The following is a 14,786-nucleotide window of genomic DNA, read 5'->3' on the forward strand; positions in this document are numbered from 1 at the left end:
TAACATCTTCAACTTTTATACCTTTTTCTCTCATAGATTTCTTTGCCTCTTGCATATCTTCAGGACTGAGAAATTGGATACCCCTTTTCTTCGGAGCTATGCTCCCCGGCAACGGTGCCAGAAAATGGTCTTGATAACCCACAAGTATAGGGTATCGCAACAGTTTTCGAGGGGAGAGTATTCAACCCAAATTTATTGATTTGACACAAGGGGAGCCAAAGAATATTCTCAAGTATTAGCATCTGAGTTGTCAATTCAACCACACCTGGAAACTTAATATCTGTAGCAAGGTATTTAGTAGCAAATTAATATGATAGTAGTGGTAACGGTAGCAAAAGTAATATTTTTGGGTGTTGTAGTGATTGTAACAATAGCAACGGAAAAGTAAATAAGCTACAATATATGAAAAGCTTGTAGGCATTGGATCAATGATGGAGAATTATGCCGGATGCGATCGATCATGCAACAATTATAACATAGGGTGACACAGAACTAGCTCCACTTCATTAATGTAATGTAGGCATGTATTCCGAAGATAGTCATACGTGCTTATGGAAAAGAACTTGCATGACATCTTTTGTCCTACCCTCCCGTGGCAGCGGGGTCCTATTGGAAACTAAGGGATATTAAGGCATCCTTTTAATAGAGTACCGGACCAGAGCATTAACACATAGTGAATACATGAACTCCTCAAACTACGGTCATTACCGGGAGTGGTCCCGATTATTGTCACTTCGGGGTTGCTGGATCATAACACATAGTAGGTGACTATAGACTTGCAAGATAGGATCAAGAACTCACATATATTCATGAAAACATAATAGGTTCAGATCTGAAATCATGGCACTCGGTCCCTAGTGACAAGCATTAAGCATAGCAAAGTCATAACAACATCAATCTCATAACATAGTGGATACTAGGGATCAAACCCTAACAAAACTAACTCGATTACATGATAAATCTCATCCAAACCATCACCGTCCAGCAAGCCTACAATGGAATTACTCACGCACGGCGGTGAGCATCATGGAATTGGTGATGGAGGAATGTTGATGATGACGATGGCGACGGATTCCCCTCTCCGGAGCCCCGAACGGACTCTAGATCAGTCCTCTCGAGAGAGATTATGGCTTGGCGGTGGCTCTGTATCGTAAAACGCGATGAATCCTTCTCTTTGATTTTTTTCTCCCCGAACACGAATATATGGAGTTGGAGTTGAGGTCGGTGGAGCGTCAGGGGGCCCATGAGGCAGGGGGCGCGCCCAGGGGGTAGGGCGCGCCCCCACCCTTGTGGACAGGGTGTGGGCCCCCTGACGTGGATTCTTCTTCTAGTATTTTTATATATTCGAAAAATAATCTCCATTGATTTTCAGGTCATTCCGAGAACTTTTATTTCTGCACAAAAATAACACCATGGCAATTCTGCTGAAAACAGCGTCAGTCCAGGTTATTCCATTCAAATCATGCAAGTTAGAGTCCAAAACAAGGGCAAAAGTGTTTGGAAAAGTAGATACGTTGGAGACGTATCACAAGCCAATACACACAATAGCCCAAACGGCAGGGTTATGCCCAAGAATATGCATTTTCATCTTATGCTTCCAACTAGCAAAATTAGTACCATCAAAGTAAGGACCTCTACGGTGGTAATTTCCCTCGCTAGATGCCATACTCTCCTAGGTTGTGAAACCAAGGCTATGATCACCAAACGCTATGGAAATCAAGACAAATGGAGACCAAAGCTCTAATACCACTTGTAGGATCGAAAGTATGTCTAGAGGGGGGTGGAGTGATTAGACTACTTGACCAAATCAAAATCTAGCCTTTTCCCAATTTTAAGTCTTGGCAGATTTTAACAACTTAGCACAAGTCAAGCAATCAACCTACACATGCAAGTCTAAGAGCATAGCAGCGGAATGTAAAACATTGCACATGAAGGTAAATGGATGAGTTTGGAGGGAGCAAATGCAATGTAGACATGGAGATTTTTGGCGTGGTTCCGATAGGTGGTGCTATCGTACATCCACGTTGATGGAGACTTCAACCCATGAAGGGTAACGGTTGCACGAGTCCACGGAGGGCTCCACCCACGAAGGGTCCATGAAGAAGCAACCTTGTCTATCCCACCATGGCCATCGCCCACGAAGGACTTGCCTCACTAGGGTAGATCTTCACGAAGTAGGCAATCTCCTTGCCCATACAAACTCCTTGGTTCAACTCCACAATCTTGACGGAGGTTCCCAAGTGACACCTAACCAATCTAGGAGACACCACTCTCCAAAAGGTAATAAATGGTGTGTTGATGATGAACTCCTTGCTCTTGTGCTTCAAATGATAGTCTCCCCAACACTCAATTCTCTCTCACTGATTTGGATTTGGTGGAAATATGATTTGAGTGGAAAGCAACTTGGGGAAGGCTAGATATCAAGATCCATATGGTTGGAATGGAATATCTTGGTCTCAACACATGAGTAGGTGGTTCTCTCTCAGAAAATGAATGTTCAAAATATGTGTCCTTAGCATTTTGAGGGGTCCACATTCTTAATCCATGCCATGCCAATCATTGAACTTTCTAAAATGATCATCTTGAAATAGTATTAGTTCAATGAGCTATATGTTAATAATTACCAAAACCACCCAGGGATATGTTGAAATGATCATCTTGAAATAGTATTACTTCAATGTGATCTTCCACGAGCTGGTAGACTATGCCATGTGTAGTCGAAACCACCTGATAGGTGATCGAGGACATGCAGGCGAAAGTCACACTTGCCAGCCTCGGAAATTGCCACAAGATCCAAACCATGTTCCCGGACACAATCACTGACGTGTTTATGTTTAGCCAAGTCTGAGAAACCTCTGCTATTCCAAAACATGCCTCTCATGTGGAAACTCGGGTTTGTGTTGAACTCTTCGCCTTCTTGTGCGGTTTTTGTTTCTTTTTAGAGGAGTGCGATTTAGATTTCTGCGAAGACGCCGTGAAGTCACAAAACATGGACCCAGGTCTTGTATCATCTAATCCAACCTCGATAACCTCACCAACCAAGTGGGATATAAGAGGACCATCATATTTGGCATCCACTTCATCCTCCTCCTCGATTTCGGGGTCAGGTATGGTGGTTTTACATTTCGGAGAAACCTTTAAGCGGTCGATCTCCATATGTTTAAACACCCGTACCGATAAGTTAATTTCATTATCATTATTTCCCATAGATACACCGACATTAATTAATATGGTAGAAATATGGTTGTCGGACAAGAGAGAAATGACTGAACGGATCAGGTACCTATCATGGGGTCCAAATTCCTCGAAGCCTGGAGGCACATTGCCTTCACAAGAGAGTGCTCATCAATCGAGGAAGTACCATCAATAGTGAGGGACTGACGGTTAGTACGTCGCAGGGGTGTAGCCAACCCTCCAGACATAGTCCCCATCAAAGTCTTCGGCGGAGTAGTTGATGTAGTCCTCTGCAAAGAAGGGGCATTCGAAGCGTCCCAAGGGTTGGTGAATAGGGACGCATCGCAGGTCCCATCGGAACGCCCGCATCAGATGCCGAAGAAGATCCTCTAGCACGATCCGCCGCTGGGCCAAGTGGCACCACAGCGATGGCCGCACGAACTGGAGACTCCATCGTTGGCGACGTCCTGGGTTCCCGCATGCCAACCGAAGCAGTAAGTTTCATATGCGCGGCTGGAGCCAAGGCCGGCTGCAGCGGCGTCGAAGCCGGGGTAACACCATGGACAATGCTGTGTGCGGCTGGTGTTGCAGCCAGACGCACGGTCGACTGAAGCAGCGCCGAAGCCCGAGCAGCGTGCCCAGCGATACATACAGAAATTGCCGCGGTTGGCTGCGTCGGTGGCCCGTGCACAACTACTGCTGCCTTCACGTGGGCAGCCGAGCTGTTTGCAGCATCCATTGCATGCATAGTGGTGCACCCTGTGGAGCTGCCCTTCTCCAAATCGTCTTGCATAGGTATGCATGCATCCATGGACTCCTGCACCATCGATACGTGCATGTGTGTACCCATACCCTCTGACAGACTCACGACAGATGATTCAAGACTAGCAGTATGCACTGTTCGCTGCATAGACTGCATGGGGACCGCAACACTTACTTGAGACCCCGAGGCCGAATTTTGATCAACAACTTGGACGCTTTTTGACCTCTTGTTAGCATCCCTATCAGGCATATCCACATCTCGGTTAGCGCCATCGTCATGTCCATCATCATTGTTTTCCCAAATCTGTGGAATAAAATCAGCGTCGGGGACGATTTCTTCTCCAGTACAAACCGAAATGCATACCCATTAAGCTTATATCGACATCCGAGGAGATCGAGGCTTCATCAGAACCATCTTTTTTGGAGAAAATATCCAAAGAGTGGACCGCCACTTGGATGCACACAATACCATGATAGCGCAAGCAAAGCAAGTCAACGTCTTGTGTGGTGCCAATGATTGATCCTACCACCCACAAACCAAGAAAATGGTGGAGAGGTGGTGGGACACCTGTGACATGTACCCAAACAGGCTGCAAAGGGATAATTGATGAAACCTCCTCAACTTTCCATTCACTAAAAGCAATCTTCACATCTTGTGATTTGACATTATACTCAAAAGCTACCACGTGCTTCAAAACCTCCACGGACGAGAAACAAACTAAGAAAGCATTGCCTCCATGGGGTACGGCTTCCCACTTCCAGGATGTATGAACCGATGTGATCTTGGCGACCTCTACCTCCACCACAGCAGCGGACAAAGACCCACCAGAGATCGTAGCCAAAGCAGTTGGCAGGGTTGGAGGTGCAAGGTTCTCCTTGAATAGCAAGTACGGTAACTGCACGAACATAGCGTTAACTAAACCATGCACATTATCTCAGTTAAAATAGGAGATCATTGTTATCATGGTTTATGTGACATAGGTGATAGTGTGAGTGTTATCCCTTTTACCCTTTACCAAGAAATTATGAATGGCATAGTGTTGGGGAACGTAGTATTTCAAAAAAAATTCCTACGAGGTCTATCAAGGAGAAGCATAGCAACGAGAGGGGAGAGCGTGTCCACGTATCCTCGTAGACCGAAAGCAAAAGCGTTTAGTAACACGGTTGATGTAGTCGAGCGTCTCCGTGATCCAACCGACCAAGCACCAAACGCACGACACCTCCGCGATATGCACACGTTCAGCTCGGTGACGTCCCTCGAACTCTTGATCCATTTAAGGACGAGGGAGAGTTTCGTTAGCACGATGGCATGGTGGCGGTGATGATGAAGTTACCGATGCAGGGCTTCGCCTAAGCACTACGACAATATGACTGAGGTGGAAAACTATGGAGGGGGGCACCGCACACGGCTAAAGATCAACTTGTGTGTCTCTGGGGTGCCCCCTCCCCTGTATATAAAGGAGGGGAGGAGGAGGCTGGCCAGCCACAAGGGGCACACCCAAGGGGGGGGGTGAATCCTACTCCTAGTAGGAGTAGGTTCCCCCCTTTCCTAGTCCAAGTAGGAGAAGAAGGAAGGAGAGGGAGAAGAGAAGGAAAAGGGGGGGGGGCTAGCCCTAGTCCAACTCTGTTTGGGCTAGGGGGGCACGTGCCACACCTTGGCCAGCCTCCTCTCTTCCACCATTAGGCCCATGAGGACCAATAACTTCTTGGGGGGGGGGGGGGTTCTGGTAACCCCCGGTACTCTGAAACTTGTCCAAAATGACCCGAACCATTCCGGTGTCTGAATGTAGCCTTCCGATATATGAATCTTTATGTCTCGATCATTTCGAGACTCCTCGTAATTTCCGTGATCTCATCCGAGACTCCGAACAACCTTCGTTACATCAAATCACATAAACTCATAATACGAATCATCATCGAACATTAAGCGTGCGGTCCCTACGGGTTCGAGAACTATGTAGACATGACCGAGACACATCTCCGGTCAATAACCAATATCGGAACCTGCATGCTCATATTGGCTCCTACATATTATACGAAGATCTTTATCGGTTAAACAGCATAACAACATATGTTGTTCCCTTTGTCATCGGTATGTTACTTGCCCGAGATTCGATCGTCGGTATCACCATACCTAGTTCAATCTCGTTACCGGCAAGTCTCTTTACTCGTTCCATAATGCATCATCCCGCAACTAACTCATTAGTCACATTGTTTGCCAGGCTTATAGTGATGTGCATTACTGAGAGGTCCCAGAGATACGTCTTCGACAATCCGAGTGAAAAATCCTAATCTCGATCTATGCCAACTCAAGAAATACTATCGGAGACACCTATAGAGCATCTTTATAATCACCCAATTACGTTGTGACGTTTGATAGCACACTAAGTGTTCCTCCGGTATTTGGGAGTTTCATAATCCCATAGTCATACAAACATGTATAAGTCATGAAGAAACCAATAGTAATAAACTAAACGATCATCACCAGTAGAAAACAGGGGTTTGGTCCAGGCCGGATCAGCCCATTAGTCCCGGTTCAGTCCAGAACCGGGACCAATGTGGGCATTGGTCCCGGTTCGTGAGCCCAGGGGCCGACCGGGCCACATGGGCCATTGGTCCCGGTTCATCTGGACCTTTTGGTCCTGGTTGGTGGGATGAACCGGGACCAATAGGCTGAGCTCCTGGCCCACCACCATTGGTCCCGGTTGGTGGCTTGAACCGGGACCAAAGGCTCCCCTTTAGTCCCGGTTCATGCCACCAACCGGGACCAATGAGGTGCCTACATATAACCCTCGCTCGCGAGCAGAGCACCCCAGTGCTCTGTTTTTCTCTGGCCGAGGGGGGGAGGGTTGGTGGTGCTCTAGCTCACCTCCTATGCACACAAGGTGTTCGATGGAATGCCCGAGCCACACTACTTAAGCTTTCTCCTCTCCAAGCTCGACCTCCAAGCTCCATTTTCCATAATATTTGTCTAGGTTTAGCGGTCCGTCATGCCCCGTCCCCGTCTTCACCGCCGTCGATCACCCGCGCCGAGCTCATCACCGGCACCACCGTGGTGAGCCTCTTGTTCTTATCTTCTTTCTGAAAGGAAAAATATTCTTACTTGTATGTTTACATAGATACTTGTATTATTTTCTTACTTTTATTATTGCATCTTATATAGTGCGATGGTTTTGGTATCCGCCCCCGTCGGCCCTCGTCCTATCTATGATTCGGATGTGGTATATATATTATCTTTATAACTATTGGTTCATTTATTGTTTATGAAAATTATGCCGACCAACATGACATAGATTTTATTTATGTAGGATGTATGTGAATCGGAAATGCCAACCGACCCTATTGTCGAGAGGTTAAATTTAGTTGAAGACGAAAACAATTTGTTGAAGGAAAAAATAAAAAAATTGAGGAGGAGAAGATGATATTGGAGTTGCATGTTGCGGATGTCGTCGATGATCACAAGAACAAGATGGATGCAATGCGCTTGAAGATTAGAAATATTAGAAAATATGCCATTCATACTGAGGCTTGGTATCATTATGCCATTGGATCAGTTGTTACCTTGGTTGCGATTATGATCGTATTTTTTTTCGCATTGAAATGTTTTACATAGTTTCAATGTATGGTTTAATTAATTAGATGCTCTGGAGAGCTATGTGTTGTTAGATGAGAACTATGTATGCACTTTGGTTTTAATGTGATGATGAACTTCTATTAATTTGGACACTTAATTATATATAATGCACACAGATGAACCGGCAATGGATGTACGGTGACAGACACACCCGTGAGTACATTAAGGGCGTGCATGAGTTTCTCGATGCGGCTGAGGCAAACAAGCAGAATGGTTTTATGTGTTGTCCATGCACTGAATGTGGGAATACGAGGTCTTACTCTAACCGGAAAATCCTTCACTCCCACCTGCTTTACAAGGGTTTCATGCCACACTATAATGTTTGGACGAGGCACGGAGAAATAGGGGTTATGATGGAAGACGGCGAAGAAGAAGAGTACGATGACAACTATGTGCCCCCTGAATACAGTGATGCTGCAATAGGGGGAGCTGGTGAAGATCAAGAGGAACCAGACGATGTGCCCAATGATGCTGCAACGGGTGAAGCTGCTGAAGATCAAGAGGAACCAGACGATGTTCCCGATGATGATGATCTCCGCCGGGTCATTGTCAATGCAAGGACGCAATGCGAAAGTTAAAAGGAGAAGCTGAAGTTCGATCGCATGTTAGAGGATCAGAAAAAAGGGTTATACCCCAATTGCGAAGATGGCAACACAAAGCTCGGTACCGTACTGGAATTGTTGCAGTGGAAGGCAGAGAATGTTGTGGCTGACAAAGGATTTGAGAAGCTACTGAAAATATTGAAGAAGAAGCTTCCAAAGGATAACGAATTGCCCGACAGTACATACGCAACAAAGAAGGTCGTATGCCCTCTAGGATTGGAGGTGGAGAAGATACATGCATGCCCTAATGACTGCATCCTCTACCGCGGTGCATACAAGGATCTGAACGCATGCCCGGTATGCGGTGCATTGCGGTATAAGATCAGATGAGATGACACTGGTGATGTTGACGGCGAGTCCCCCCAAGAAGAGGGTTCCTGCGAAGGTGATGTGGTATGCTCCTATAATACCACGGTTGAAACGTCTGTTCAGAAACGAAGAGCATGCCAAGTTGATGCGATGGCACAGTGAGAACCGAAAGAAAGATGGGAAGTTGAGAGCACCCGCTGACGGGTCGCAGTGGAGAAAAATCGAGAGAAAGTACTAGGATGAGTTTGCAAAGGACCCAAGGAATGTATGGTTTTCTTTAAGCGCAGATGGCATTAATCCTTTCGGGGAGCAGAGCAGCAATCACAGCACCTGGCCCGTGACTCTATGTATGTATAACCTTCCTCCTTGGATGTGCATGAAGCGGAAGTTCATTATGATGCCAGTTCTCATCCAAGGCCCTAGGCAACCCACCAATGAAATTGATGTGTACCTAAGGCCATTAGTTGAAGAACTTTTACAGCTGTGGAATGGAAACGGTGTACGTACGTGGGATGAGCACAGACAGGTGGAATTTAACCTTAAGGCGTTGTTGTTCGTGACCATCGATGATTGGCCCGCTCTCAGTAACCTTTCAGGACAGACAAACAAAGGATACCATGCATGCACCCACTGTTTAGATGACACTGAAAGTATATACCTGGACAAATGCAGGAAGAATGTGTACCTGGGCCATCGTCGATTTCTTCCGACCAACCATCAATGTCGAAAGAAAGGCAAGCATTTCAAATTTGAAAACAAAAAAACTAAAAAAGTGTTTTCAAATTTGAAAACTAATGGCACGAACAGAAAGTTTATAATTTTTCTAAAACTAAAAGCAAAAAGAATAAAAAAATAAAGCAAAAAACAAAAGAAAATAAGTAATGCAGAAAACAAAACAAAAAAACTGGAAAAAATAGCAACAATAAGTATTTTGTTGTAAGTAGAAACAAAATAAAATAAATAAAGCAACAGAAAGTTTATAATTTTGCTGACCTAAAAGCAAAAAGAATTAAAAAATAAAGCAAAAAAAAAGAAAATAAATAATACAGAAAACAAAACAAAAAACTAGAAAAAAATAAAAATAGCAACAATAAGTATTTTGTTGTAAGTAGAAACAAAATAAAATAAATAAAGCAACAAAGAAAACAAAAAACAAAAAAAGTGCCACCTACTGGGCACCCACGGCCTGAATACGACTAGAAACCCTACCATGGGCCAGGATTCAGGCCCGCGGGAGGCCCAGTAGGCCCACAGGCACACATTGCACGGTTAGGCCCGAAAGCCTGCTTTAGAGAGGAGCTCCAGAGGGAAGGCGCACAGCACCTTATAAACAGGTGCGGCTCCCTCTCAACTAGCGAGGTGGGACTAAACATTTGGGCGCGGGGCAGCACAAGGCCTTTGGTCCCGGTTGGTGGGACGAACCGGGACTAAAGGGCGCATTGGTCACGGTTCGTGGCACCAACCGTGACCAATGCCCCCCTTTAGTCCCGGTTGGTGCCACCAACCGGGACCAAAGGCCGCCGCTTCCCGCCCTTTGGGCTGCTGAAAAGAGGCCTTTGGTCCCGGTTGGTGGCACCAACCGGGACTAAAGGGGGGCATTGGTCACGGTTGGTGCCACCAACCGGGACTAAAGCTTGGACTATATCACAAACACTTGTGAAAATTTTCAGTTTGCATCGCCAGTTCCCCCCTCCCCCACCGACGACGCCGTCAGGCTGCTCCACCTCGCCGTCTACACCGCCGCCGCCAACGTCGTCGCCTCCACAAGCCCGCGCCATCCTCAACGCCGGCATCCCCGAGCCCGCCGTCCTCGTCGTCCCCGTCGCTGCGTGCCTCCCCGAGCCCACCCCTCCTCGTCCCTGTCGCCGGCCGCGTGCCATCCCGAGACCGCCGTCCCCGTCACCGCGTGCCGCCCCGAGCCCGCCGTCCTCGTTGCCGGACTCCTGCCATCGCCGCCCCCCTCGAAGTGAGCCCCCCCTTTCCCATGGTCCCAATCGAGTGCGGCCCTTGCTCTCTGCCCCTGCTCCATGGTCGCCGCCGGCCCCGATGCATTGAAGAGCAGAAGGAGAGGAGAAGGAGAGGAGAGGAGAAGGAGTGGAGCAGCAGCAAACTTTTCTGAAATTTCTGAATTTTTTTACAGATATGAACAGTGCATATAGAGGGTGTTTGATCAAATGCTAGATGGCTTTGGGCATTTTTAGGATTTATGATATTTTTTGTGGTGAGGTATTGATGCAAGGCAAAGGTGATGGCAAAATTTCAGAATTTTTTGATTGGTTTAGAATAGGTTTTCAGCAAGGAATTTGAATCTGGTTCAAATTTCATTTGAATGAAATTTAAAAAATTTAAACTATGGATCAGAAGGTTTTTGGTGAAATGGAGTGTGGGTACTGTCATGAAGTTGGAGTAATTTTTGTGGTTGTAAAAGAGTTAGGAAAATTTAGAATGTGCTAAATATGTCAAAAATGTTGTTTTGTTCATACAAAGTTTTTTGTTCATAGAAAGTTTTTGTTCATAGGCAGAAAGTTTTTATATATGACTATGGATATAGGAGCAATGATGATCCATGGATGTATGCATTGATATATATGAGAAACGATGTTTCATAGAATATTTACCAAGTATATATGTATTTTTGTTCATAGCATTTTTGCCATCATTAGCCGGAAGTGGATCGCCGAGGGGTCGAGAGAGGTTTCCTAGTGTCAAAGTATTGAAGAAATCCATGGCCTCGTCATTAGCCGGAAGTGACCAGGGCATGACGAAGTCCTCCAAAGTTATTTTGGAATGGTGTCCCGGATAGGATAATTTGCTTCTTTGTATGAATTTTAGCAAAGGCCTTCCAAATAACGATATTTGGAAGGTTCTTGCTGAACTTTGTACCAAAAAGCGAATTATCCTATCTAGGACTCCGTTCCAAAATAACTTTGGAGAGCTTCATACCATCATGCACCTGTTACTTTCGCCTAATGATGAAGACATGGTTTTGTTGAATCCTTTGACACTAGGCAACCTCCCGACCCCTCGGCGATCCTCTCGAACATGAGAGGAAGAAGAGGATCGCCGAGGGGTCGAGGGTTCCAGGGTCGTCGAGGGTTCGAGGGGTCGAGGATCGCCGAGGGGTCGAGAGAGGTTTCCTAGTGTCAAAGTATTGAAGAAATCCATGGCTTCATCATTAGCCGGAAGTAACCAGGGCATGACGAAGTCCTCCAAAGTTATTTTGGAATGGTGTCCCGGATAGGATAATTTGCCTTTTTGTATGAATTTCAGCAAAGGCCTTCCAAATAACGATATTTGGAAGGTTCTTGCTGAACTTTGTACCAAAAAGCGAATTATCCTATCTAGGACTCCGTTCCGAAATAACTTTGGAGATCTTCGTACCATCATGCACCTGTTACTTTCGCCTAATGATGAAGACATGGTTTTGTTGAATCCTTTGACAGTAGGCAACCTCCCGACCCCTCGGCGATCCTCTCGAACATGAGAGGAAGAAGAGGATCGCCGAGGGGTCGAGGGTTCCAGGGTCGTCGAGGGTTCGAGGGGTCGAGGATCGTCGAGGGGTCGAGAGAGGTTTCCTAGTGTCAAAGTATTGAAGAAATCCATGGCTTCATCATTAGCCGGAAGTAACCAGGGCATGACGAAGTCCTCCAAAGTTATTTTGGAATGGTGTCCCGGATAGGATAATTTTCCTTTTTGTATGAATTTCAGCAAAGGCCTTCCAAATAACGATATTTGGAAGGTTCTTGCTGAACTTTGTACCAAAAAGCGAATTATCCTGTCTAGGACTCCGTTCCAAAATAACTTTGGAGAGCTTCATACCATCATGCACCTGTTACTTTCGCCTAATGATGAAGACATGGTTTTGTTGAATCCTTTGACACTAGGCAACCTCCCGACCCCTCGGCGATCCTCTCGAGCATGAGAGGAAGAAGAGGATCGCCGAGGGGTCGAGGGTTCCAGGGTCGTCGAGGGTTCGAGGGGTCGAGGATCGCCGAGGGGTCGAGAGAGGTTTCCTAGTGTCAAAGTATTGAAGAAATCCATGGCTTCATCATTAGCCGGAAGTAACCAGGGCATGACGAAGTCCTCCAAAGTTATTTTGGAATGGTGTCCCGGGTAGGATAATTTGCCCTTTTGTATGAATTTCAGCAAAGTCCTTCCAAATAACGATATTTGGAAGGTTCTTGCTGAACTTTGTACCAAAATGCGAATTATCCTATCTAGGACTCCGTTCCAAAATAACTTTGGAGAGCTTCGTACCATCATGCACCTGTTACTTTCTCCTAATGATGAAGACATGGTTTTGTTGAATCCTTTTACACTAGGCAACCTCCCGACCCCTCGGCGATCCTCTCGAACATGAGAGGAAGAAGAGGATAAAAAATAAGAGGAAGAAAAAAAAGAGGAGAAGAAAGAATAGAGGAGTTCTTCTCCTCTATTCTTTCTTCTCCTCTTTTTTTCTTCTTCTTCCTCTTTTTTTATCGGGAACGAGGGTCATCGAGGGACATAGATGTAGTGTCGTCGTTGTCGATATACCCCCTCCCGATAGCTTCAACACGTGGGGGGGGGGGGTCGATATTACCCCCTCCTTGAAGCGTTCTCGAGGCCACCCCAAACCCTTGAAGCGTTCTCGAGGCCACCCCAAACCCTAGAGAAGCAGCGTCGAGGCCACTAATTAATATATATGATTCCTTACTATGATTAGGTAGCTAGTTCTACGTTTGCCACTAATATATCCATCTGTCATGTTTGAATAATAATTGCCATGTTGTAAATATTTGTAGAAACTATGGACACCGCCCGAGACGAAGCAAAAGAAGCATTGTTGAGGGACATAATCGCAGAAGGAAGTGATGCCGTCTCGTTGTTTCTCAATGACACCGATGGTCTAGAAGGAGAGGGTGAAGAAACTGGCTACGGTGACCTAATGCCGGTGCAAGAAGAAGAACATGAGGATGGCTCGGTGACCCAATGCTGGTGCAAGAAGGAGACCGTGATGACGGCTCCGGTGACCGAACCGAGTCCGGCCAGGTATATATATCAGTTAAGCCTATGCTGACTAGCTAATTGATGCATTCATTGTTTTGGTATGTACACATATTAATTAAGTCTTTGTTCTTTTTTCTAGCCCTCCGGATCGAGCACAACTTCGGTAAAGAGAAGAGGCCCGAAGAAAAAGTTGAGCTCGGATGAAAGGTTTGAGATCATAGCAATCGCGCCCGACGGCCAACCGATTGAACCCATCTGAACAAAGAACACATTTGTTGCTCAGTGCGGGGTTCTGGTTAGGGACAAGATCCCGATCAGCATCCAGCAATGGTTTAAGCCGACTACAGAAGACCCTGAGGTGTCTTATGTCAATGATATGCAGAAAAATGATCTTTGGACTGAGCTAAAGTCAAATTTCACCCTACCGCCAGAGGATAATCCAGAGAACCCAGTTAAAGAGAAATTAATCAAGTCTTTTGCTCTTAAGAGGATGGCAGAACAATTCAGGAGGTTGAAGAAAGAGCTGAATAAGTTTTTCGAAAATAATGAGACACCAGAATTTAAGGGCAGATATGAGAAGATCAGAGATCACTGGCCCGCATTTGTGGCCCACAAGACATCGGAAAATAGTAAGAAGATGTCGGCGACAAACAAGCAAAATGCTGCGAAGAAGAAGCATCACCATCGCACGGGGTCAGGTGGCTACCTCGTAGCCCGGCCTAAGTGGGCCAAGACTGAGAATGATCTGATTGATAAAGGGATCGAACCAGAGACAATTAACTGGCCAGACCGTTGCCGGACTTGGTTCTTCGGGGCTGGCGGAACCTTGGACCCTGTAACAGGGAAGTGCATTTGGACGAACGATCAACTGGACATACCGGTCATGAAGCTTCAGCAGTATATCGAAGCAGCGCAGCAAGGGACGTTCCTTCCAGACAGAGAGAACGACGAGCTCACAATGGCCCTCGGGAATCCTGAGCACCCTGGACGGACACGAGGCACGCCAGGCTCCATTCCGTGGAAGGTTGGGTTTCCGGACGCTGGCGGTTACAAATCCCATGAGAGGAGGAAAAAAGTGCAGCAGACCCAAATGCAGGCGCTGCAAGCAAGGGTACAAGCGATAGAGGAACGAGAAGCAAATCGCAGCAAATGTACTGCCGAAGCTTCCCCCGAAGCTACGCCGCCATCTCAGCAAAGAAGCAGCATGGCTTCCACCGAGCTGCTTCAGTCGGAGCATGCCTTGACGGCTCCTGCCAGCTATCCCGTGGATGCTATCACGGAGTCTCAAAATTGCCACCTTATGACGCAATGGATGAATT

The sequence above is a fragment of the Triticum urartu genome, chromosome 1A, assembly GCF_056163025.1.
Source record: "Triticum urartu cultivar PI428250 chromosome 1A, HENAU_Tu73, whole genome shotgun sequence".
Classification (NCBI taxonomy): Eukaryota; Viridiplantae; Streptophyta; class Magnoliopsida; order Poales; family Poaceae; genus Triticum; species Triticum urartu.